The following is a 26,488-nucleotide window of genomic DNA, read 5'->3' on the forward strand; positions in this document are numbered from 1 at the left end:
TCACAAAGGAACATGATCTGGAAAATATAACCTAGAAACATAATCTAGAAAGTGATGAGTGAGTCTTTCCTAGGAGCAGAGACACACACAGCTATTTTCATCCTTGGCAGAGCAGTGAGAGGAGAGAGAAGCTGCCATAGACATAGGTAAGGACACAGCTGAACTTTTAACTAATTTTCAAAAGCCAAGAATGGGCTGGCACAATGGTGTAGAAAGCCTAGAAACTCCAGACATAAAAAGAATCTATACCTACCTCTTCTTTTCCATGGCCTTCACTGAGGGCACAGGAGAAAGCTTAGGGGCAGGATAGTCAATATCCACTTACGATGATCTCATGTGTTACAGAGCAGAGCGGCTCCATAGGGCTTTCTTGGCTGTAATCATTACGGGAGTAGATCAGGAGACCTTTCCTCTGTGGTTCCACTGCGTGGCTTCGAACTGTCAACCTTTAGATTAGTGGTTAAGTGCAAACTGTTTGCACCACTCAGGGGCTCTAGGGACAGATGCTGCTGAATTCCTAGGGCAGAGCAGGAGAATGAGAGAAGCCACTAAGTCTTCCACACTCTACAAGGAGTAGTGAGGGAAGGAGCCGTAATGTTGAGACTGCTGCCCCCACACTGCAGGTACACAGAGGCTGTTGAAGAGGAGGCCAGAATAACAGACAAACATTCTAGACATTCACATCACAAGCTCCTGCTGGGGGAAGGTTCTGATCCCACCATCAGATAATTTGAGACCTGGGGTGAACTGAATACCCAGTCAGGAGCAAATTATCCAATAGGGAAGGTAAGCACAGTGCTTACCTTGCTTACCAGATCAGCTGGAGTGAACAATTTTACATCTTTTCACCATGTCAAAGCTCCTGCTGCTTCTAGGTATGGCTGGCATCTGTCTGTCTCCCAACCCCAAAGCACCTTCCTACAGAATCAAAGCCTCTTTTCAAATTTACAATTCCAGACAGGGGCAGATGACCCAAGGTAACCATGGGCTTACTTGTGCTTACTTACTAACCTATAGTGAACAATTTCACTCCAAGTGATCTGGTAAGCAAAGTAAGCACCATGCTTACCTTGCCTACTGGGTCATTAGCCCCTGTATCTAATGCAACTACACAGCCCAGAAACACATGATTGAATGTCTCTAGACTGAATCAACTCCAAGACTAACAGCATGATGGGGGAAGGGAGGTGCCTTTTCTTGCATAAATGCCATTTATTTCAGTCTCTAGTAGCTCTTTTATGGAGCCCTGGTGGCACAGTGATTAAGAGCCCAGCTACTAACAAAACAGTTGGCAGTTTGAATCTACCAGCCACTCCTTGGAAACCCTATGGGGCAGTTCTACCCTGTCCTATAGGGTTGTTATGAGTTGGAATCAACAGCAACAGTTTTTTGGTTTAGTGCTGTTTTATATACATAAGTCCAGCACCCAATAAGAAAAAAAAAGAGAGAATGTTCTGAAATATAATATACAACTTAAGTCAAAAAAATTGTAAGCAGGTTACACAATTTTTCCTATAATCATATCATTTGAAGCAATGGTTCTTAACTGCAGAAGGGGGTCAAACTTTTCCCGAACCCCCACTGCTACCAAAGGAGTCATTTCAGAATCACCTGTAAAGTTTATTCAAGCTCTGCTCCCCTGGGGTTTTCACAGTGACCGCTCCACACCCTGAACATGAGTAGGGTCCTCTCCCAGAGTGAGCGTTTGCGCAGTGGTAGGCATCTACTAACAAGGGAGGAAGAGCTGTTACCTGCTGATTGTTAGGCTGAGAAAAACTTGAGAAACATGGCTCAGCAGGGATTACAGTGAGGAGTTCCTCAACCACAGCCTGAGGATAATTTACATCAGAGTCACCTGGAGGACATATTTAAAATGCAGATTCCTGGCACACCCCAAACCACACAAATCAGAACCCACACCTTCATGTGCACCCCGGCGATTTCAATGCTCACAACAATTTTAGAGATACTGACGTAAAGTATAATTAATCCACAAAGGAAGGAAATTTCAACCAAAGACTAAATCTGGTGTGCCGTATCTTGAATTTCTGATCGACTGCTAACCAAAAGTTCTGTGGTTGGAAACCACCAGTGGCTTCTCGGGAGAAAGACGTGGCAGTTTGCTTCCTTAAAGATTTACAGCCTTGGAAACCCTATGGGTCACTATAAGTCGAAATCCACTCAACGGCAGTTGTTTTGAGTTTGGGTGTGATCTTTTTAAGGAGCCCTAGGTGGTGCAGTGGTGTAGTGGTTAAGTGCTACAGCTACTAACCAAAGGGTTGGCAGTTCGAATCTGCCAGGCGCTCCTTGGAAACTCTATAGGGCAGTTCTACTCTGTCCTATAGGGTCGCTATGAGTCAGAATCCACTCGATGGCACTGGGTTAGTAGCACAACGGAAATCCTGGCAGCATAGCAGTCAAGAGCTACGGCTGCTAACCAGAAGGTCAGCAGTTTGAATTTACCAGGTGCTCCTTGGAAACTGTATGGGTCAGTTCCACTCTATTCTATAGGGTCGCTATGAGCAGGAATCGACTTGACGGCAACAGGCTTGCTATTGGTTTTTAGTAACACTATCGTTAAGCACTTGGCTGCTGACCAAAAGGTCAGCAGCTGGAACCCACCCAGTGGCTGTGCAGCAGAAAGGCCTGGAGATCTGCTCCTGTAAAGACTACAGCCAAGAAAACCCTATGAGACAGTTCTACTCTGTCACAGGGATCGTTATGGGTCAGAAGTGACTGGACAGCACCCAACAACAACAGGGTCTTTCTAATAACTTTTATTTAAATGTCAGATAGCATTGTAGACACTTTAGAACTAAAAAGAAGCTTGGAGATGATCAAATCCAACCCTCTAATTATACAAATGTGAAAACCAAGGCTCAGAGAATTTGAGTGCTTTGCCCAAGTAATACCAGGAGCTAGTCAGAACTTTGGAACCCAAAAGCCCAGATCTCCAAACCTCTAGTGGCGGGATCTTTATACCATAGATCACATCTCCTCCTCAACACATAAAAAGATTGACTCCCGCTAACAACAATCAGAATGTTTTATTCGTGATCTTATGCTGCCCCAAATAATGGAACTGAAACCAAATAAAACCCGAATTAACTAAAGAACTGAAAAATAAAAGGTCTCTCCATTTCCAATCGCAGTCAGCCAAGCACTGCTGGAAAGTCAGATGGTGCGTCAGGAGGGAGCTTTGGGCAGCCTAAAGGGAATGTATCAATTCTCTTCCTTGTTGAACTTCTGCAAAAGTAACCCCGTGGATTAATATTCCAAACCTTTACCTAACATGCCATATGCAGAACTTTAACCCCTGGGCCACCACATTTTTATTTTCATTCTCCGTCTTTCCACCAAAGGAATGTGTGGGAGTTGACTATGAGAGTCATTTTCTCCGCCTGGAGGCTAATTACTCTATTTGGTTCATTTTTTTAAATTTTGTGTTACATCCAAAGGCAAAATTGATGGAGGCTTGTTTCAGGTTCAGTTATGCAATTTTGTACAGATTAAATTAGTTAATCAGAAATTAGGCGAGCTAAAATAGATCTGTTGGTTTCTAAATCTACAGTAGAAAATTGCTTTTGAAAAAAATAATTTGAATGGCATGCTGTTTAAATATATTTTAGTCAGTTCTCTCGAATGGGAGACTTCAATTTGAAAACCTCTAAGGGAAAGCTATCAGGAATGAAAGAATCCGCAGAGGCTGGAAGGAATATTCACGTGTGACCTTCTGCAAGAGAAGTGCTACAGCACCAGCCTGAAAGAATACGAGAGAGGGCATTCCAGAGCAAAAGTGAGAGCTAAGGGGTATCTGGGAATCCTGGGTAAACAGAAAAGAACAATGTCCCAGCTCCAAATTCTTCATCTGCAGTAGGATGATCATCACACCTACCTCCCATGGTTTTATTTGGAAAAAAAAGGCAGTGACATAAAGATTCCTGGCTCAGTGCCTGGCACATGGTAAGTACACAAAACATTTATGTTCAAGTAAGTTAAACAAATTTATATGTGTATATATATACATACATACATATATATAAACACACATATACATACATACATATGTATATACCAAAACCAAAAACCAAACCCGCTGCTGTCGAGTCGATTCTGACGCATAACAACCCTATAGGGCAGAGTAGAACTGCCCCATAGAGTTTCCAAGAAGCACCTGGAGGATTTGAACTGCTGACCTTTACGGATGGCAGCCATAGCACTTAACCACTATGCCACCAGGGTTTCCATATACGTATATATGTGTGTATATATACATACATACATATTCATACACACACACACATATATATGTATATACATACATACAAAAAACACATACACCCATTAGCCCATTGCCATTGAGTCCATTTCAACTAACAGTCACCCTGGAAGACAGAATAGAACTGCCCCACAGGATTTCCAAAGCTGTAAATCTTTACGGAAGGGGACTGCCATGTCTTTCTCTAATACAGTGGCTGCTGGGTTTGAACTGCCAACCTTTCAGTTAGCAAGCAAGCACTTAACCACTGTGCCACCAGGGCTCCTCAAGCACACACACGCATCTGTGTGTGCATGTGTATGTGTGTATGCATTATTTCTATCTATCTGTCTGTCTATCTGTCCATGTATCTGATACAAAACCATGTCAACAGGAAATTTTTACGGTAAACTACAGTTTGGGAAGCTGAAGCCACCATAGCTCTTACTTTATGGTTAGAAATAGCTAATAGTAACAGGTCTGAGCCTGCAGGAAGGGTCGAAAAATTTTTATTATAGCATTGTCTTAGTTCCCAGAAACTAGCATTAGAGCGGTTATAGTAGGATCTCTAACTCTGGATGCATATTGGAGTTTTTTTTAAATACCCATGCCCAGGTTCCACTCCATGGATTCCGATTTAATTAATCCCAGGTGAGTCTAGTGTTCTCCCAGAGCTGAGGACTGGTAAGAAGGCCTCAGCTAACAAACATTCAAATATAAATTAGTGTAATCGGAAAGTACAGCCAGAATGCTCCTTAGAAGGGAGCACGGCGAGACTTCTTCTCACACACTTTGGACATGTTTTCAGGAGGGACCAGTCTCTCCCTGGAGAAGGACATCATTCTTGGTAAAGTAGAGGATCAGTGAAAAAGAGGAAGACCCCCAACGAGATGGATTGACACAGTGGCTGCAACGATGGGCTCAAGCATAACAATTGTGAGGATGGTGCAGGACTGGGCAGTGTTTCATTCTGTTACACATAAGGTCTCTATGAGTCAGAACCAACTCTAGGGCACCTAACAATAACAATGACAACAAAAATTGAGATGAAGGAACCCTGGGTTACAGTGATTAAGCCACACACTTGGCTGCTAACCAGAACGTCTGCTGTTCAAATCCACCGGCCACTCCATAGAAGAAAGATGTAGCAGTCTGCTTCCATAAAGATTACAGCCTTGGAAACTCTGTGGGGCAGTTCTACCCTGTCCTATAGGGTCACTATAAGTTGAAATTGACTCGATGGCAATGGGTTTTATTAAGATGAAACAATTTTTTGTTTTTACTTTTAGTTATGAACTATTTCAAAATATGTAGAAATTCTAAGGCAAATTATATAATGAAACACCCATTTATCCATTATCTAGACTTGTTGTTGTTGTTAGGTGCTATTAAGACAGTTCTGACTCATAGCGACCCTATGTACCACACAATGAAACACTGCCCAATCCTGCGCCATGCTCACTATCATTGTTCCACTGCTATTCATAAGGTTTTCACTGGCTAATTCTTTTCAGAAGTAGACCGCTGGGTCTTTCTTTCTAGCCTGTCTTCGCCTGGAAGCTGAGCTGAAACCTGTCCACTATGGGTGACCCTGCTGGATCTGAATACCGGTGTCATAGCTTCCAGCATCACAGCAACACGCAAGCCCCCATAGTAAGATAAACTGACAGACGTGGGTGTATCTAGATTTAATGATTATTAAATTTTGCCATAGTTGCTCACTCACTGTCTGTATTTATACATATGTGTATATGTGTATACATATACAACTGTGTGATATATATCTATAAAAATAGATCTATCTATCTCTGTATTTATATATATGTCTCACACACCTATACATGTATAAAAAAATTTTTTTTTTTTACACACACATATATACATATACAGAGCCCTGGTGGCACAGTGGTTAAGAACTTGGCTGTTAAACAAAAGGTAGACAGTTCAAATCCACCAGCTGCTCTTGGAAACCCTATGGGGCAGTTCTATTCTGTCCTATAGGGTGGTTATGAGTTGGAATCAACTCAAAGGCTATGGATTGTTTGTTGTTGTATACACATATACATACATTTTCTGAAAATATTTAAAGTAAATCACAGACATTTTGATATTTCACCATTACACATTTCTGTATGCATCTCTAAAACATAAGGGGCATTTTCTTCATAACTGTAATATCATTATCACACCTTACAAAATTAACGACACTTTCTTATATTTTCTAATACCATGTCCATGTTCAAATTTCCTCAAGTGTCCTAAAAGTGTCTTTGGGGAACATTCCATTTCCTCTATCTATTATCCCTGACTCTCCTTCTTCCTCTGCTGTGTCAGGTGCATAGAGACCAATTTTTATACGTTGGATGGCTGCTAGCAAGCTTTTAAGGCCCCAGGCACTACGCGTAACAAACTAGGAGGTAGAACAGACACACTAAACATCTTAATAGGCCGATTAACTGGGATGTCCCATGACACCATGAGCCTAAACCTCCAAATGGAGAAACCAAATCCCATGAGGTGTTTGTACATGAGCAGGCTCAGCAGCTGCTCTTGTCCTTTCATTTTATTGACAATGAGTACATTACAAACATATACGAAAAATATAAATTCAGGTTCTAGCCAGGACACTTTTTTTTTTTTCTTAAGTAATAACATCTCGAAGGTTTTTGTGGCAAATGAGTTACTGTGCGTAAAGTACTTAGAGCCGTGCCTGGCATGTAGTAAGTACTGTAGAAGTAGGATCTATCATTGCAAGTCTGAGGAAGAGGGCTTAGGTTTGATGTGTAAGAATCTCCTAGCAGGTATATATTAAATTATACACTCTAGGGCTCTATCACAGAGATAATGAGACAGACAATAGGCCTGATTTAGCACCCAGGAAGATGCATTCTAATTAGTTCTCAAGCAATGGGTTTCATCTGAAGAACATGAGATAATAATATGTAAAGAAATTACACTCTCAGTCAAATTACACTCTCGGTCAAATGAAATCAATGGACGGTTTTGAAGGTCTTATTGTTGATGTTAGGTGCCATTGACTGGTTCCGATTTGTAGCAACCCTGTGTACAACAGAACAAAACACTGTCCAGTCCTGTGCCGTCCTTACAACACATGCTAAGTATGGAGCTATTGTTACAGTCACAGTGTCAATCCATCTTGTTGAGCGTCTTCTTTTTTGCTGACTCTCTGCTTTACCAAGCATGATGTCTTTCTCCAAGGACTAGTCCATCCTAACAACATGTCCAAAGTACATGAGACAAAGTCTTGCCATCCTCCCTTCTAAGGAGCATTCTGACTTTATTTCTTCTAAGACAATTTGTTCATTCTTCTGGCATTCCATGGCATATTCAGTATTCTTTGCCAATACCATAATTCAAATGCATCGATTTGTCTTTGGTCTTCCTAATTCATTGTCCAGCTTTCACATGCATATGAACCGATTGAAAATGCCATGGCTTGGGTCAGGTGTATCTTAGTCTTCAAAGTGAGATCTTTGCTTTTTAATGCTTTAAAGAAGTCTTTTGCAGCAGATTTAGCCAACGCAATACCTTGTTTGATTTCTTGGCTGCTGCTTCTCTGGGTGTTGATTGTGGATCCAAGTAAAATGAAATCCTTAACAACTTCAATATTTTCTCTGCTTATCACGATGCTGCTTATTGGCCCAGTTGTGAGGATTTTTGTTTTCTTTATGTTGTGGTATAATCCATACTGAAGGCTGTAATTTGATCTTCTTCAGTAAGTGCTTTGAGTCCTCTTCACTTTCAGCAAGCAAGGCTGTGTCATCTGAGTATCATAGATTGTTAATGAGTCTTCCTCCAATCAAGATATCACATTCTTCTTAATGTAGTCCAGCTTATCGAATTATTTGCTCAACATACAGATTGAATAAGCATGGTGAAAGGATACAACCCTGATGCACTCCTTTCCTGACTTTAAACCACGCAGTATCCCCTCGTTCTGTTCGAACAACTGCCTCTTGGTCTATGTACAGGTTCTGTGTGAGCACAGTTCAGTGTTCTGGAATTCCCATTCTTCACAATGTTATCCGTCATTTGTTATGATCCACACTGCAATGTATGGCTAATTGCCTCCAGGAACAACTGCCTTTTTTTGCCATGTCTACCATGTTTAAAAACCAGTTGCCGTTGGATTGATGCTGATTCTCTGCGATCTCACATGTATCGCACACAACTGTTCTCCACAGGGTTTTCAATTGCTGATTTTTCAAAAGTAGATCAGCAGATCTTTCTTCCGAGGCACCTCTGGGTGGATTTAAGCCCCCAAACTTTCAGTTAGCAGTCAAGTATGTTAACCCTTTGCACCACCAATGGACTACTACGTATAAAGCACCGTTACATTCTGGAAGGACGCAGTGAGAACAAACATGCAAAAGACAATATTATCTTTCTGTATGTATGCACGTATGTGTGTGCATGCAAAGAAGGTGACCTCTGCTCTTGTAGATTTTGCCACTCAACAGGGGGCTCAAAGCACTGTGTGAAAATTTAAGTAACCACAAGAGAGTAAAAGGACAATGAAAAATAATCACGTAAAAGACATTTTTTTTTAATTCTGATAAACCACAGAATGACTTAGCTTTTTTGAGTTTATTTTGAAGAAAATATGATTTGTTATGTTCTGAGTGTCATTTCTGATTGGATCTGAGAAGTTAGCTTTTGAAAAATAATAACATTGCAGAATCTATACTTTTAATGGAATCCCTGGGTAATGCAAACAGTTAATACACTGGGCTGCTAACTGAAAAGTTGGAGGTTTGAGTCCACCAGAGGTGCCTTGGAAGAAAGGCCTGGTGATCTACTTTCAAAAAATCAGCCATTGAAGACCCTGTAGATCACAGTTCTACTCTGACATACATGGGGTAGCAATGAGTCAGAATTGACTCAATAGCCACTGGTTATGTTCTTAACTTCTATTCAAACGAAAATTGCAATGAATTAGAGTATAATATCTTTTAGGATGTGCTTCAAAAAATCCATGGATTTATATTTGACTAAACACCCTGGTGGTGCAGTGGTTAAAGAGCTTGCCTGCTAATCAGCAGTTTGAATCCACCAGCCACTCCCTGACAACCCTATGGGGCAGTTCTACTTTGTCCTATAGCGTCGTTACGAGTTGGAATCAACTTGACAGCAATGGGATGGGTTTTTTAAAAAAAAAAAAAAACATATACCCGTTACCCATTGCTGTTGAGTCAATTCCGACTCATAGCAACCCTATGGGACAGAGTAGAACTGCCCCACAGAGCTTCCAAGGAGTGCCTGGTAGATTGGAACTGCCGACCTTTTGGTTAGTGGCTGTAACTCTTATCCACTGCGTCATCAGAATTTCCATTTTAAACATATATAGACCTGGATTTTAACATACATGTATATACATACATATATATATATATACACGAAATTATTTCCACCATTGTTTCTGTTAGTATCTACTTGAACTATTTCATGGAAAATGTACATTATTTCTTCGTATAGAAGGGATGCAAAACAGACAGGACTCAAGGAAATGGCCCAGTAGTGAGTGATCTCAATGGGAGGTTGTAGGAAGACCTCTACTACTAAATGGAATAAAACAAAATAAAAATTAAATGAAAATCTTGTCTTTAAAGCTCTGCTGTTTCTTAGCAATTTCTCATAAGCTACTATTTTCTGTTGAACACTGTAGTCTTTGCCCTAACTACTTTGGTTTTATAAATTGTATCCCTGATTCTGTCACCTCATCATCGAGTGACCTTGAAATAAAAACCAAAACCAAACCCATTGTCATTGAGTCAATTCCAACTCATAGTGACCCTATAGGACTGAGTAGAGCTGCCCCATAAAGTTTCCAAGGAGCGCCTGGTGGATTCAAACTACCAACCTTTTGGTTAGCAGCTGTAGTCATTAACCACTACAACCTTGGGATAGTTTCTTTCAAATCCTCAGTTTCTGTCTTCACAAAATGGGAGTAATAATCATTGGCACCATCATACTTCACTGAGGTATTTACAAGACTAATGAGTTGCTAAAGCTTTGTGCCACTCTGATCAAAGGCACTGGACAACTATAAAGAATTGTTATTATTTACCAGTAGCTGCTTTTTACTGTGCCACTAATGAGCACTGTGGTCAGCAATAACTTATTAGGGAAAAAATAGCAGGTGAAAGTTAAGAAGGCTGTTTCTCTCTGTACTCAGATATAATTCTCGTTAATATTAATTGGTGTTATGCAAACATATTGAAAATGAGGCTCCCTGTAGCCTGGTGGGGCCTGTTGGAAAAGTCCCTGTAAATCTTCACAACATCCTGGTTTAGGGACTGAGCAAGCTGTGAGTTTTCCTTGAACTTGTGCAAATTCTACATAGAACTCACCTTTCAACAGACTTGGTAGAAAGAACACAGCATCAAAAGCACTCACACTGAGATTCTTTTCTGAGATATCTCCTTTTTTTCATTTTAATGATCCTAAAGCAATTTCACTGAAATCTTTCTCTGTTTCTCTCTCTTTCTTTCACACACGCACACACACAAACACACAAGTAAATTTCATTTCATTTCTCTTTGGAAATGAGGTAACTCAAATTTTTATTTCGAGAAACTAAGAATCAAATTGCTGGTTTTGCTGGAAATTTTTAATCACACAAATAAAAATTTACTTTCCGCTCCTTCTCAAACCATGTTCCATGGTGCCATTAAATATTCTGACATGATAAACACTCAAGGCCAGCAATGTAAATGGAAGAACGGTGCACATTCAGTACACATTTGGAAAGATTCACCCTTTCCAATTTGGTAAATGTCACAGAACCATTAGAGTGTAAGTCAGATTTCAAATGACAGAAGAAAGTTTACAAATATTAGTAATAAAACGAGCAATTTTATTTTACTTTGTTCTTCCTAAAAGTGCATGTCAAGGTTGGCTTCCAAGTATATTTAGAAGCATTTTGGGTCTCTGATAGGCAAGACAGAGCGTAACTTCTCAGCGCCTTGGCAATCCACCCTGTCTCTAAGCAGTGTTCTTTCTCAGCCTCGGGCCTCTTTCATTTCCAAAGCTCTACCCTAAAATAAACAAAGCACTCAGCAACTAGAAGCACTTCAGCTGAAATGTTTGTGGAACAAGTACATTCTTCAGTACTTAGGGAGAATGAATTTTTCATGAGTTAAGATCCATGCAGGGAAGTTTTCATGAAAATCTATTTTGGAAGAAACAGCAATACCAACAATGACTTAATGACAATAGAGAGACTCATGGTTCTCTTTGCTTCATTTTAACATATAAAAATTCTTATTGGATTCATGACCTTATAAAGATATAAATTAGGAGGTGGATGGTTCATATTTTTCTGCAACTAAAAGGGCATTATCCACTCATCCAGTATGTTATGTGGCAAGTACTTATTCAGTAAATGACTAATTAGCAAATACTGAATTCCAGGATGAATGTTGAGTAGACAGACACACAAACGAACAGGACAAAGTTCCTAATCTCCAGGAGCACGGAGTGTGATAAAGGCGGCGTAATACTTGCTCAAAGGATACGAGGCAAGAAGTGAGAGGACAGGAATGAGACGTTGGGGTCCTTGGAAGAAACAATGGTAGTATGTGGCCAGCTAAGGGTTGCAGAGGAGAAATGTCAGAAATTGTTTTTAAATGTGATGTGTATTTGGAAATGACAGTCTGTATTTTTTTAAGGTAGGGGAAGGTAAGTAAGGTTAACGTTAGGTAAAGTGGGGATGACAGTCACATTTTTAAATGTTTTGTATTTTCAAAAATAAAGGAATGGCTATTTTATAATTTGTTTTTTCTTGGATATTGCTTTGCCAGCTTAGCTGCTGAGAACACCACTGACTCAGTTACCATAAACACGTCTCAACTTCGTCTTGAGAAAGGCTGAGAAGTTTTACCAAACATGGGATGCAATAATGCTTACATTCACCACATATTACATGTTGGTCCATATTCTACTACATAATAATTTAAAAGATGTCAAAATCACTTAAATAACCAGAAATGTCACTCCCTCTAAAATGTACCAGATAAACAATAGAACTTTTTACATTAAAAAGTCATATTCTTTGAATCCTGTGCACTGCCGCAGACTGGCTAGATCTGAATCCTGGCTCGGCAATGCACTGGCTGTAAAATTTTACCCAAGTTACTCAGCCTTTCTATGCTTCGGGTTGCTCTTTTATAGAATGGGGATAACAACACTATCCTCTTATTGGAATTGTGAGGTTAATTATGCAAAGCATTGAGAATACTATCAGTAGGTACATGAAATGGGTTTTAGCTATTATATTATTAAAGGGTCCTTTATTCTATAACACTTAAATTTTTTTTTAAATAATTTACATGGCATGCATGAAAGTACCAAATAATAATATTCCACATAATGATAATAGAACTGTAGGAGAGAATATTATTATCAAATAAAATTTATATGACAATGATATCCATGATAATCTTGCCCTGTTAGTTATCTTCAGCATTCACTCATTTATTCATTCACTCAGCAATCATTCAATGAGGGTGATGTTGTGTTTTGTGCTTGGCCCTGTGCTTGGTGCTAAAGGAGTTCACAGAATACAGTATATACATCTTGACTTCATCAATGATGTATATTATGTTTGTTTAACATCAAATACAGGGATTCCTTTTCCTTGAAGACAAGGTAGTGTTCTCATTTCTGCCTTGGTACAGAACACATTTTCAGTCTGAGGTTCATAAATCAGTTGCTGATGTGTAACTGAGTGTTTGAAGGAAGTCTTTGGTCATACCAAGAACTTTAAAAAGGAATGGGAATAGCTGGGAAAAAATGAGGGTGGGATTATTAAATCCTTTGTCAAAATGATTATTTTGTTTTAAAAAATATGTAATAAAATCATATTAGTAGTATGCTCAATATGGTGAAACTGCAGAAAAAAAAATTTTTTTTTTAAAGATATATTAAAAATAGCATGTTTTTCTCTGAAACAAACAACCAAAACCTTTTTCTTCTTTGTTTCAGAATATCTTTGTTACAGAAATGCTGATTTGGTCTACTAAGGATGAGAAGCTATCTGGCCAGTATGGCTAACTGACACCCAGCTGAACTTTCCTTGAACAGAGGAGACATCTTGAATGTTGCTGGTATTTGGCCATATACACTATCTCCTCACTTATTGACATGGGTAGGTTCCAAAGGCCAGGTCATTATGCGAAAATCAGCATTACGGAAAAATGGCGGATGATTACACCGGATCACAAAACAGAGAATGACTACATCATTACATAACTGCTAAGCCATGAAAATCATGGCCCAGCCAAGGTGACATATAACCTGAGCCATCACAGCCAGTGTTACTGCCAGAGGTACATTATTAATGTACAACACGGTCCGATGGTCGATTTTTTACTATTGTCATCAATGGGAAATGTCAGATGATGAGATAGTTGATAAGTGAGGAGTAGGTGTTAAAATGAAAGATAAAGGGAGAGTCTAGAGGAAAGTCAGCAACCATTGCACTATAATGTTAAAAAAAAAAGGAGTTTTAGAATTGGATCCAAAGGTTTAAGAGAATGTGAAGATCTTGAAGATTACTCAGTTTTCCTGTTCTGTCATTTCCTACATATGGTTCTACAAGCACATATAAATCTATTCTCCAAATTATGACAACACAGTTTCTTCTCCTTCCTGAGCCCAACTGTTTGCAGAAGAGGAGTGACTTCCTATTCTTGGCCAAGGCCTGATCAGCCTCCTTGACTGGAAGACATATGCCATTCCCTGTGGCTCCCTGGAGTACTAAAAGGAATGGATCTGCCTATAGTCAGAAATAAGAGTCTCACTTCCTGCCACAGGCAGAAGCGCCATGCCATCCTTCTACAGCAAAGACCCAAAAAACTAAGCAAAACAGAGACAAACATCATTCCTGGAACCTGAAGTGTCAAATGAAGAGATAAAGAACACAGCCAAGCATGGAATGGAATAAGAAACTGACAGAGGACAGACAGCGACGAGAGGTATGTGCGGAAGGGCCCATCAGCTAATGCAGCACGTATCCACCATCTTGGACTCCTGTCCCCATGGGCAGACAGGCAGTATGGGAAAGCAGCTTCGCGGAGCTCCCAGCGGGAGACAGAGCACCAGGTAACCAGCCATACAGGCTTTCCCACCCCATTCTCTCCCCGCTGCTCTACCTCCGAGCTTCCTGGCTGGCTGCAGTGGCTCAGCCAGCCAGGAAGTGCAGCATCGTGCCGCTTGGATTCACCCCACCCACATCAGAGACCAGCGGAGAGGGAGTATGGGAAAGCAGCTTCATGAAGTTCCCAGCAGGAAACAGAGCACCAGGTACCAAGTGATACATGCTTTCATAACCCTCCCTTCTTCTTCCGCCCTTTGGTCTCCTCTGCTTCCCACTGGCAGCAGTCACTTGGCTGGGAGGCAACTGCTTTGGCCTCTGGCTGCTTGGATTCGCCCTGCCCACACTGGCCAGGCCCATGAGCTGGTGTTGGTTCTTTCCGTCTCTTTTTGTTTCTTCTGTGCCTCCTGCCACCTCCCCCTCCTTTCTCTGGAACACCTAGCTCCTTGTGGCATCTTTGCTTTTTCCTAAAAGGCTGTGAAGCCACGCTCAACTAGGGAATCACTCCCCTGCCCCACGACACCGTGCCTGTGGGATCCCTGGGTTTTTTTTTTTTTTTTTGCTTTGTTCTGTTCATTTTCTTTTTACAGCTTGGGAGCCCCTTCTATCCAGGCTGCACTTCACGGCTTAGAAGCCACTCCCCCCATCTGTGCACCCATGTAGGTGGGATCCCTGAGGGTCTTTCTTTCTTTCCTTCCTCCCTCCCTCCCTTCCTTCCCTTTCCTTCTATCCTTTCTTTCTTCTTTTCTCTCTCTTTTCCCCTTTCTGTCTCTCTTCATTTCTGTTTTCATCTCTCTACACTTATCTTCTTTTCCTGTCTCCTGAAAATCCCTGGTGTTGTGTAACATCTATACCCCCTCTAGCCAGGCTATACTGTGTAGCCTGGAAGCAACTTCCCCAGTCTTAGCAGCCCCACCGATGGGACTCCGGGAGTCCTGAGGGCTTTTCTTTTTTTTGCTTTTCCAAATTTTTATCTTGTTATTGTTTTTCCTTCCTTTTCCTTTTTTTTTTTTTTTTGTTTTGCTTTTCTCCATTTCTTGGTTTCTCATCTCTCCACTCCAGTGGCAAGCTCCCTTAGCACTCTTTTTTTTCTTTCCTTCTTTGCTTTTGGCTCCTGTATCACTCTCCTCTCTCTCCTCTTTTCCATGTCCCTATTAGCTGCACACATCATAACCTCTACCCTCTTTCCTGCCTACCTGCATCGTGCACTGAACATCACACCCCTGAGCAGCACAGGCACAGCCTACTGGAATCTGCCCCGCACTGATTCCTGGCCCACCCACCCTGTCAGCCCTAGTACCTGCCACAGACAATCCATCCCAACCCCTTCCTTTCAGCTGGACCTGCCTGCTGCAGCACAGCTGATTGATTGGCCCTACCCATTACCCATTGGACAAGAACGTGAAAAGTTTCTTGACTACAGATGAGCAAACAACAAAGAATTCACAGCCCACTTGCTCAGGCGTAACCAAATAATGCAAAAAAGTAGGACAAGATGAACAAATCTACAATCAAGAAATGAAGAAAATGACGACTCAATGTCCCGAAGACAGCAGACAATATCAAAACATATGGAAAAAAAAAAAAAAAAGGACAGGATGGTTCCAGTAGGCATCCAAAATAAAACACCAGATGACTTTCCAGTAGAAGAAAAGGCACTAGAACTATCTGACAGGGAATTCAAATCTCTAATATTCAGAACAATCCAAGAGTTGAAGCAAATTCAGGCAAAAATGAGGAAAAAAAAACCAAATTTATGGAAAAGGCAGACAAATTTACGGGAAATACAGACCAAAAAAATGGAACAATTCAGGAAAGTAATACAGGAACAAAATGCCAAAATAAATTCACAACTAGAAATCATACAAAAACAACAATTAGAAATCCAAAAGATAAACAGCAAGATTTCAGAAACGGACAGTGTCATAGAAGGGCTCAGGAGCAGGTTTGAAATGATGGAAGACAGAATTAGCGAAATTGAAGACAAACACTTGGATACAACTCTGTTTGAGGAAAAAAAAAAAGAAAAATGAAGAAATCCTGAGAATTATGTGGGATACAATCAAAAGCAAAAATTTGCGAGTGATCAGAGTTCCAGAACAGGGAGAGAAAATGGAAAACACGGAGAGGATCATTGAAGCATTGCTGACAGAAAGCTTACCTAATATCATGAATGATGAAAAGCTGACCATCCAAGAAGCTCGGCGAACCTCATATAGGATAAACCCTAAAAGAAAAACACCAAGGCATATCATAATCACACTCACTAAAACCAAAGACAAAAAAATCCTGCAAGCAGCTTGAGAAAAACAAAAAGATACATGCAGAGGATAAACAATAAGACTAAGCTCTAATTATTTGGCAGAAACCATGCAGGGAAGAAGGCAATGGGATGACATATATAAAACATTGAAAGAAAAAAAATTGCCAACCAAGAATAATATATCCCACAAAACTTTCATTCAAATATGATGGTGAAATTAGGACACTTCCAGATAAACAGAAATTAAGGGAATATGTAAAAACCAAACCAAACTTAGAAGAATTATTAAGGGAGTCCCTCAGTCTGAGAACAAACATCAGACCACTGCCTGAATCTAGGATGCAAGATTGTACCAGCCAGATACCAGCCTAGGAAATGAACTCTCAAGGACTATCCAAAACCAAAACAATTGCAGCAGGGAACCAGAGAGGTCAATCTGGAAATGACAACAAAGTCAGAACAATAAAAGAGGGAATAAATGGTGTAGGTATAGAACTTTCTAATGGAGAGGAAGGCAAGGTGATACCAAGTAATAATAGGCTGGTTCAAACCTAGGAAGATAAGGGTAAATCTCAAGGTAACCACAAAGAAAGTTAGCAAACATGCTTATCAAAGTAAAGAAGAAAAACATAAAGCTTCAATAAAAACAAAAGAAGCAAAAAAGAAATCCACAAACAAAAGGAACTCAGCACAGGAGAGTAAGTAAGAGGAACAAAGAAAATGTTAGTACCACAAAAAAAGCACTAGAAAAACAAAAAGCAATAAACTCACACCTATCAATAATTACAGTGAATGTAAAGGCCTAAATGTACCCATAAAGAGACACAGAGTGACAGAATGGATAAAAAAACGGGACCCATCAATATGCTGTCTACAAGAGACAAGCCTTAGAAACAAAGGTGTAAATTTATTAAAAATCAAAGGATGGAAAAAAATATATCAACCAAATAAAAAGAGCAGAAGTAGCAACACTAATCTCAGATAAGATAGACTTTAAGACAAAATCCACCATAAAAGACAAAGAAGGGCACTATATAATGATTAAAAGGACAATCCATCATGAAGACTTAACCATAATAAACGTCTATGCACCCAATGACAGGACTCCAAAATACATAAAACAAACTCTAACAGCACTGAAAACAGAAATGGACAGTTCTACGATAATAGGAGACTTCAACACACCACTCAGTAAAGGACAGAACATCTAGAAAGAAACTCAGCAAAGACACAGAAGAGCTGAAGAACATGGTCAGCCAACTTGACCTCATAGACATACATAGAACACTCCACCCAACAGCTGCAAAGTACACATTCTTTTTAACGCACATGGAACGTTCTCCAGAACAGACCATATCTTGGGCCACGGAGCAATCCTCAACAAAATCCAAAACCTTGAGATAATACAAAATATCTTCTCTGACCACAATGCCATCAAAGTAGGAATTAACAGCAGGAAGAGTAAAGAAAAAAAAATCAATTACATGGAAACTGAATAACACCCTGCTTAAAAATCACTGGGTAATAGAAGAAATCAAAGATGGAATCAAAAAGTTCCTAGAATCAAATAAGAATGAAAACACATCATACCAAAATCTCTGGGAAACAGCAAAGTCCATCCTCAGAGGTCAATTTATAGCACTAGATGCACACATCAAAAAAGAAGGGACAAAATCAAAACATTAGTTATGCAACTTGAACAAATAGAAAGAGAACAGCAAAAGAAGCCCACAGCGACCAGAAGAAAGGAAATAATAAAGATCAGAGCAGAAATAAATAGAGAATAGAAAAACAATACAAAGAAAGATTCAACAAACCAAAAGTTGGTTCTTTGAAAGGATCAACAAAATTGACAAACCACTGGCCAAATTGACAAAAGAAAAACAGGAACCTACAGACTGGAAAAAAAAATTTGGCATTTACAGATCAGACAAAGGTCTAATCTGTAAAATCTACAGGAAAATCCAACACCTCTAAAACAAAAAGACAAATAATCCAAATAAAAAATGGGCAAAAGAACTGAACAGACACATCACCAAAGAAGACATTCAAGCGGCCAATGACACGAGGAAATGCTCATGATCTCTAGCCATCAGAGAAATGCAAATCAAAACCACAATGAGATACCATATCACCCCAGCTTTACTGACACAAATCAATAAAACAGAAAAGAATGAACATTGGAGAGGCTGCAGGGAGATAGGAACTCTTTTGCACTGCTGGTGGGAATGCAAAATGATACAACCATTTTGGAAAACAATATAGCACTTCCTTAAAAAAATTCCTTAGGAAGCTAGAAATAGAAATACCATATGATCTAGCAATCCCCCTCCAAGGACTACATCCTAGAGAAAGAAAAGTCGTCCCACGAATAAATATATGTGCACCCATGTTCACTGCAGCATTGTTCACGATAGCAAAAAGATGGAAACAACCTAGATGCCCATCAACAGATGAATGGATAAACAAACTGTGGTACATACACATAATGGAGTATTACATAGTGCTAAGGAACCGTGATGAATCTGTGAAGCATCTCATAACATGGGTGCATCTGGAGAACATTATGCTGTGTGAAATAAGTCAATCACAAAAGGACAAATATTGTATAAGACCACTACCGTAAAAACTCATGAAAAAGTTTACATACAAAAAGAAACAATCTTTGATGGTTATGAGGGAGGGGAGGGGTGGGAATGGAAAAACCATAGACAATAGATAAGCAGTAACTTTGGTGAAGGCTAAGACAGTGCACAGTGCTGGGGAAGCCAGCACAACCTGTACAAGGCAGGGCCATGGTAGCTCCATAAACACATCCAAACTCCCTGAGGGATGGAATTGTTGGGCTGAGGGCTATAGTGACTATGGTCTCAGGGAACATCTAGCTCAATTGGCATAACAGAGTTTATAAAGAAAATGTTCTACATTCTACTTTGGTGAGTAGTGTCTGGGGTCTTAAAAGCCTGTGAGCAGCCAGCTAGGATATTCCACTGGTCTCAACCCTTCAGGAGCAAGAATGAAGAAAACTGAAGATACAAGGGAAAGATTAGTCCAAAGGACTAATGAACCACATCTACCATGGCCTCCACCAGACTGAGTCCAGCACAAGATGGTGTCCGGCTACCACCACTGACTGCTCTGACAGGGGATCACAATAGAGGGTCCTGGACAGAGCTAGAGAAAAATGTAGAACAAATTCTAACTCAAAAAGAAAGACCAGACTTGCTAGTCTGACAGAGACTGGAGAAACCCTGAAAGTATGGCCCCTGGACACTCCTTCAGCTCAGTAATGAGGCCACTCCTGAGGTTCACAGCCAAAGATTGAACAGGCCCATGGAACAAAACAATACCAAAGGGGTACACCAGCTCTGGGGTGGGGACTGGAAGGCAGGAGGGAACAGGAAATCTGATAATAGGGAACCCAGGGTTGAGAAGGGAGAGTGTTGACATGTTGTGGGATTGTTAACCAATATCATACAACAATGTGTGTACTAACTGATGAGAAACTGGTTTGTTCTGTAAACCTTCATCTAAAGTTCAATTAAAAAAAATAAATGAGAGTCTCCTCCCTTCAGGTTCTTACCCAGTAATGTAACTTCAAACTCTCTGACAGTCTACTGGCATGAATTTTCAGTTCTAAGAAGTTATTCCCATGGAGATTTGGGGGAATAACCACACGATTCAATGTCTCCACACATAAAACGTTATCCCTAGACGGTGCCTGACCACCAGGGATACATGCTTGGACCATCTGCCTTGCCTGACTGTAGAATGAATTGCTTTACTCACCCACAGGTTGCTGTTACGCTGTGAGCAGGAACATTTTTTTAGTGATATAAATTTATTTTAGAGACCCCAATTACCTAATTATTGGAAAGGAGAAAAAGAAGAATGGAAACTACTTTATGTTTTAATATTAACTAGAAAATACCATCAATCATGGCAAAAAAAGATACGTAAAACAAAATCCCAAAGAAAAAAGTAAAAATCAACAAGATTTTTGTTTTGAAAATGAAGTAAAAACCTTTCACTTAGAGGTGCCTATAAAATGTGACCTGACGCTGAGTAAATAAAGGATTAATTGGGACTGCATTAAAGATTTTCCAAGCAAAGGTAGTATCACTAAAACCTGTTATTCATTCTTTATGGTAGCCTGTTTCTCCCTGAATTCCAGTCAGCTTTGGCAACGGATGCCTCCATCTGAACCTTTTTGTTTCCCAAGTATTCTGGAAAGTTCAGAAGGTACGCCAGGTAGCTAATGAAGAATTAATAAATAAATACATAAAATGAAAATAAGGAAACATTTTGGGGTTCCGTATACTAGACTGTAAAATTTTCCTGTATAGACTTAATCAAGTGTTGAAAAGAATTTCATGACTCTTTTAATTTGTAAAATTGTATTTCCACTCTGTGGAATCATCTTTCACATTTTTAATAATTGGACACTTTTCTGGCCTAGCTTGCAAAAGGCACAAAATGTGATAGAGACTTCCAAAGTATAAAACATGATGGTGTCATTGTCATCTGCCTTTTGTTAACATGGGGAAAATCACCATTGCTTTTTTTTTAAAAAACCATGAAAAAAACTTTATACTTTTTGTCTATTTCTCTTTATAGTTTTACTCATTATATTTAAATTCATATTTAATGTAATATTTACAGAATAATATGTGAGCTACTATATTGGTTAAGTTAAAAAATAGAAGTTTAATGCCTGTAAGTCTCCAGTGATTGTTAGACATCCACTTTCCCTCCAGAAAGTTTGCTGTGCTAACCACAGTGTAGAATATAACTTTCTGGCTTACGGAGAACAGACTGATTAATCTGGTAAAGTGTTTTGTGAAATCTATCTTTTATTTATGGCGATTTTATTATGGAATTTACATTTTTACATTTTCTGTCAGATTCAGCCATCAGGTTTTAAACTTGACTCGCTCACACATAATGCTAGATTTGATTCATGCCCACTGCAAATGCCAGGCAGTTACAAAGAGTTTAGAAAAATAGGGCTAGTTGCCAAAACAATGGTTTGCTTCTTAGAATGTTCCCCTGGAATACCTTAGTTCAGGCTAGAATGTTTATTATACCACTATGCAAAATGCTATATTTTTTAAATCAAGACAAAAACCTAAAAAATTTTCCCTGACTTTTTATAGTAGAATCCACGTAAATCATTAAAAAGAAAAAAAAAGTCCTTCTTAAAGCATGGCTTCCTAATTGAATAAGCTAAATGTATGGATTGTTTACCATTAAAATTCAGAGGAAAACGTAGTTATCTGCAACTGATCAGGAACAGGTACACAGCATACAGTAAATATTAGGACATGTCCAAGAAAACACTTCCTCCTGGGAGCTAAAAAGCAAAATGAAATTATTTTATTTCTAATTCAATACTTATTTGAAACACAATGTATTATTTGTTCCTCTGGATTTCCGTCATGATTCAATTTGTCAAAACTATGCACTTAATTGATTAGCTTTATTTTGTACTTATTCATTCTCAGACCTAAGTCATTTCATAATGCCTTTCCTACAAGCTTTCCAATGTCACTGGGATATAAAAAGTTAGCATAAATATTTCTAGATTAGCTTCATATACTTAGTTAACTCAATTGTCCTGTGAGAACAGTAAGAATAATATTTCAGCATTTGCATGATGCTTGAAATATTTTGAAATATGATCCTCTCAACTGACTCCCAGAGTGTTGTCTTCACCACTTTCTCTACAATCCATGCTGCTCACTGGTTTTGTCCAGAATAATCTCATAGTTCCAGAGATCCCCTGCTGCCTTGATTGCCTCAGACTGTTAATTTCAGCTACAGCCTCTTTGGCCAGACAATTGACTCCATCTGGACTATTTCATGTGGACTAAAAAGTGGTCACGTTAATGACCAGATTTCATGGGCTCTGAGATCCTGCCTTCATCATGAGACCTCAGCCAATTGCAGGGCTCGCCTCCTCAAGTAGTTCTGAAGTCCTCAAGGGGCAACTTACATAAGCCCACATATTACTTCTGGTTGCAGCTCCAGGGATGATTATGTCACTCCTGACATCACTATCATCTCTGCCAACCAAATGTGGATTCCATGAGGGCCTTTCTCATTCACTCCATATCGTATCCATGGGAAGTAAGTAATTTGGTTCCCTGTTTTTTGGAAATCCTACATAACACACACACACACACACACACACACACACAACCACACACCACGCTTCTGCAAAGTGAGAAGGCAAACTCTTCATACTTGGGCTTCCTACTCTGTTGGGTGAGAATAAAAAGATCCCACAGTGGGTGTGCTTTGGGGGCCCGAAATGTCACTACTTTTACAAAGACAATTCTTTTGTTACACTCACAGGAGTTTTTTCTCCTTTTGTTTTTTTCTCCAGGGCAGTCATCAACTCTCAGGATCTCCAGGTCTGATGAGTTTCAAATACTAATCACTGTACCAGATAATTCCCAGCCCAGCCTCCATGGTAACCTCTTAGTAAGGGGCCCCACCTCTTTTTTTCACAGTCTGAATTCTGCTGTTACCTCCAAGTCCACCACCACAGCACGACCCTGTAATGTTGTACTAGAAACTATCACCTATATAAATCAGTAGTTATAGATAAATAGTTCAACAGAAGAGATTCCCAACATCACCATAGCTAGGACCACCCCATCTCCACACACAGCTTCACTTAAATGCCTTGTCTTTTATAAATCAGTTCACCATTATAATAGCAATAAGAAATAGGAATAGGTAGCAGCCTCAACAAATGTAAAATAAGTCATTATTTTACATTATTTTATGTTAACTGCCAGGCACATGGACACATTTTATTAATCCTCACCACAACCATAGGAGGTTCACTTTTTTTTTTTAAACTGTTTGTGATTGAGACAATCCCAATTCATAGCAACCAAATTATCTAGCCTTATTTTACACAGAGGTTTAAATTCATGTAACTTATAAATATCAAAATCAGGAACAGAACCTAGGTGCTCTAATACCAAACCTGAGGTGTTCTAGAAACTTCTTGACACAATGAACATAAGAACGTTATGAACACTGGCCTGAGGGAGGGCACTAGAATCTTTTTTCTCCCTCCTTTCATTTCCTGAGAACCTACTTTGTACTGGATTTTTGTGATGACTCATTTCATCCTGCTAACAATGCAATGCAGTAGCTATCATTCTCTCTGAATTATAGGTGAGGAGTCTAAAGTCAGGGAAGTCAATGACTTGCCTGTGATCCAACACATTTTAAGTGGCAAAGCCAGGGCTCGAACCAGGGCTGCCTCCAAAGTTTGGCCTCCTTTCACACCACGAAGCTGTCCATGTGTGGACCCATGCTTCCATCAGCGTATGACTTCTCTTATTCAGTCAGTTAAGTAGCCCTTTACATGTAGTTTAGGAAATAGTGAGGGTTGTATTTCCTTGTTAGAGAAACATTTGTGAAACACATATATTCTCATGGATATTTTTACACTTTCCTGATGCTGACAGGTGATAAAAATGCAGGCTTGGATTCCACTCTATTCGGGCTCCCAGACACGGTGCTGACCCCTTACGTGGAAGACTCAGGACAGTGCAGCAGGTAAGCATCCCACTCCTCAGCTTACTTTGTACAGAGTGAGATTACACAAAATATCAGCCACATAATTTTATAGGAGTACCATGTACCCACTCATGAAAATATCTCGAGGTAAATTGAAGCATCTGGAATGAATAATGAATGGAAATGCTGAACTGTTGATGTGTCAGAATACACACCTGAAAAATAATTGTAAAAGTAACATTAGATGCAGAGCCCTCCAGCCTTCGCCTCAGCATCCTTGTAAAGCCTTGTCTTGACAGGGCAGAAGGGCTGATGATACACCAATAAGCGGGGTTGCTGAGCTCATGGACCCTTGACCTTAGGAGCCATCTAGGTGGCATGTTAGGAAAGACTGTCCTTGCTAATTTGGGTTCTTTACTTGAGAAAGCTCAAGATAGGAGGAAACTGTAATGAGCTCAGGATATTCAGCTCAAAGAAGCACAGATGAAGAAAACTCTGTTACATAATTTCTGTGCTCCCAGTTAAGGGATACCCCACTTAACTAAGCCATTCCTCACTTTTGTGACATTGGACATAATGTTTCCTCTGGTGACCTGACAGGTCATCATTGAGAACAGTCTTTTTCATCTGATGATATTTTTTTCCCCTTTAGCTTGAATCAGTTTACCTTTCACAAAACACACATGCACACACACGTACACACACACCTGGAGCTAGACATCTGGATTCCCCTATTTTTATTTCACATAGATGAAGTGATGACACAGAAGAAACACCTTTCCTCTCTTTGAACGATGAACACATGTTACATTAGACATAAATAGAAACTTAGAGATGCAGAAAACCGAAAAATATCCTTGAAGTCAAGACAATCCATGGTCTAAAAACGCTTATGTGCCACCAGTCACAAGGGTAACACGTGTGTGTTAAGTTCCTTAAACGGTAACCTCACAAGCACTAAAATATTCACACTCTTGCAAACAGGACACAGTTGGTTCATATTTCTTAATTTTATCCAAGTAAGTTTACGCAGGTTTCAGGTTTTATCACAGAGACTTCATTTCTAGAAATTAGCACTCTCACACAAAATAAAACCAGATGAAGTGAAACTAAATGGTGTAAGGGCCGGCATTGATATTGATAAATAGTGTAATTCTGCAGTATAAAATGTATAGTGAAAAATAAAGGCAAAAAGCCCATCAAGTCATGAATCGTGTATTCTCGAAAAGGGTGTGTTGGCAAGTGAAAACCACAGACAGTGTGTAGGACTGATGTTTCACCACGGTACTTTAAAAGGAGAGATTGGCAAATATTGGACTATTTCTATTTTTACAACAGTAAAAAGTAATAAATAAAATAAGTTTTAAAAATAAAATTTTTTAAAAAGAGAGACATGATCTTGCACTGACCTAATGAAGCACTGTCAAGCAGGATGGTGTCTGTGTGAGCATATCTTTCAAACTCCCGATATGAGATGGGACGGCTTTTTGGGCCTCTTTGTGGAATTCATGACTTTTACTGGAACCTACCGGCACTTCATAATTAGACTATCTTCCTTGACACTCTCATCTGCTTACCACAAGGAGATCACATAGAATTCCACTTGGTCTTCGAAGTTTTAACACACAGTAGACGAACTACTTTTTTTTCTTATAAAGGCTAAAGTTTGGTTTTTCATAATCTATAAGTTAGTAAATTATTTTCTGTGTAGCATAGTAGAAAAACACTAAAACCTAGAACAAGTTTTAAGCTAAAAAAAAAAAATTCTTATACCAGCCTTTCTTAATCCCATAATGTTTACAAAGTGAGCCAAGTCTATAGCTGTACATGAAACCTTTTTCCCACTTACCAAATATTTTCTAATGTGTGGAGGCTGCTTTTCTGCATTAATATTACATGGTATTTACCTCAATATCTTAACACTTACTGGTTCTTTGTTGAAATCAGCTTGAGAGATGGATAGGTTTAGGAGAAAGCAGAGCTCTTTGGTTCATTTTCCCATTAGGATCCCTGAGAACAGTGGCCAGGCTCTGCACACACAGAAGCATTTTGTCTGGGCTGCCTTGTTTGTTGGCACAGAGACACCAGCATTTATAGAAATGGTATGTGGACTTCTCTCTGTATCATCCGAAAACAGTAGCATCTACAAAATGTATCTATTCATCTAGCCAGGCACATGCTGTAAATATAAAATAGTCCTCTCTCTTTCAATCTCTAAAGCATGCTAAAGAGTGAAATATGGAATTTTCCATGCCTTCAATGCTAGAATTTTAACAAGAACCAGTGGAAGAGAGCTTCTTTTGCAGGA

The 26,488-nt window shown here is 39.5% G+C and overlaps 1 long non-coding RNA gene across 1 annotated transcript in view; it reads right to left on the reverse strand.

The window, feature by feature from the left end:
• The window catches only part of LOC126075520 (uncharacterized), a 229,221-nt gene that overhangs the window by 200,233 nt on the left and 2,500 nt on the right, over positions 1–26,488 (reverse strand). The window contains exons 2-3 of the long non-coding RNA XR_007517219.1: positions 21,886–21,991; positions 16,537–16,602 (exon numbers count right to left, since the gene is read on the reverse strand). This is a non-coding gene — a long non-coding RNA (uncharacterized LOC126075520). The remainder of the gene's footprint in view (positions 1–16,536; positions 16,603–21,885; positions 21,992–26,488) is intronic.

This window comes from Elephas maximus, chromosome 1 (genome assembly GCF_024166365.1).
Source record: "Elephas maximus indicus isolate mEleMax1 chromosome 1, mEleMax1 primary haplotype, whole genome shotgun sequence".
NCBI lineage: Eukaryota > Metazoa > Chordata > Mammalia > Proboscidea > Elephantidae > Elephas > Elephas maximus.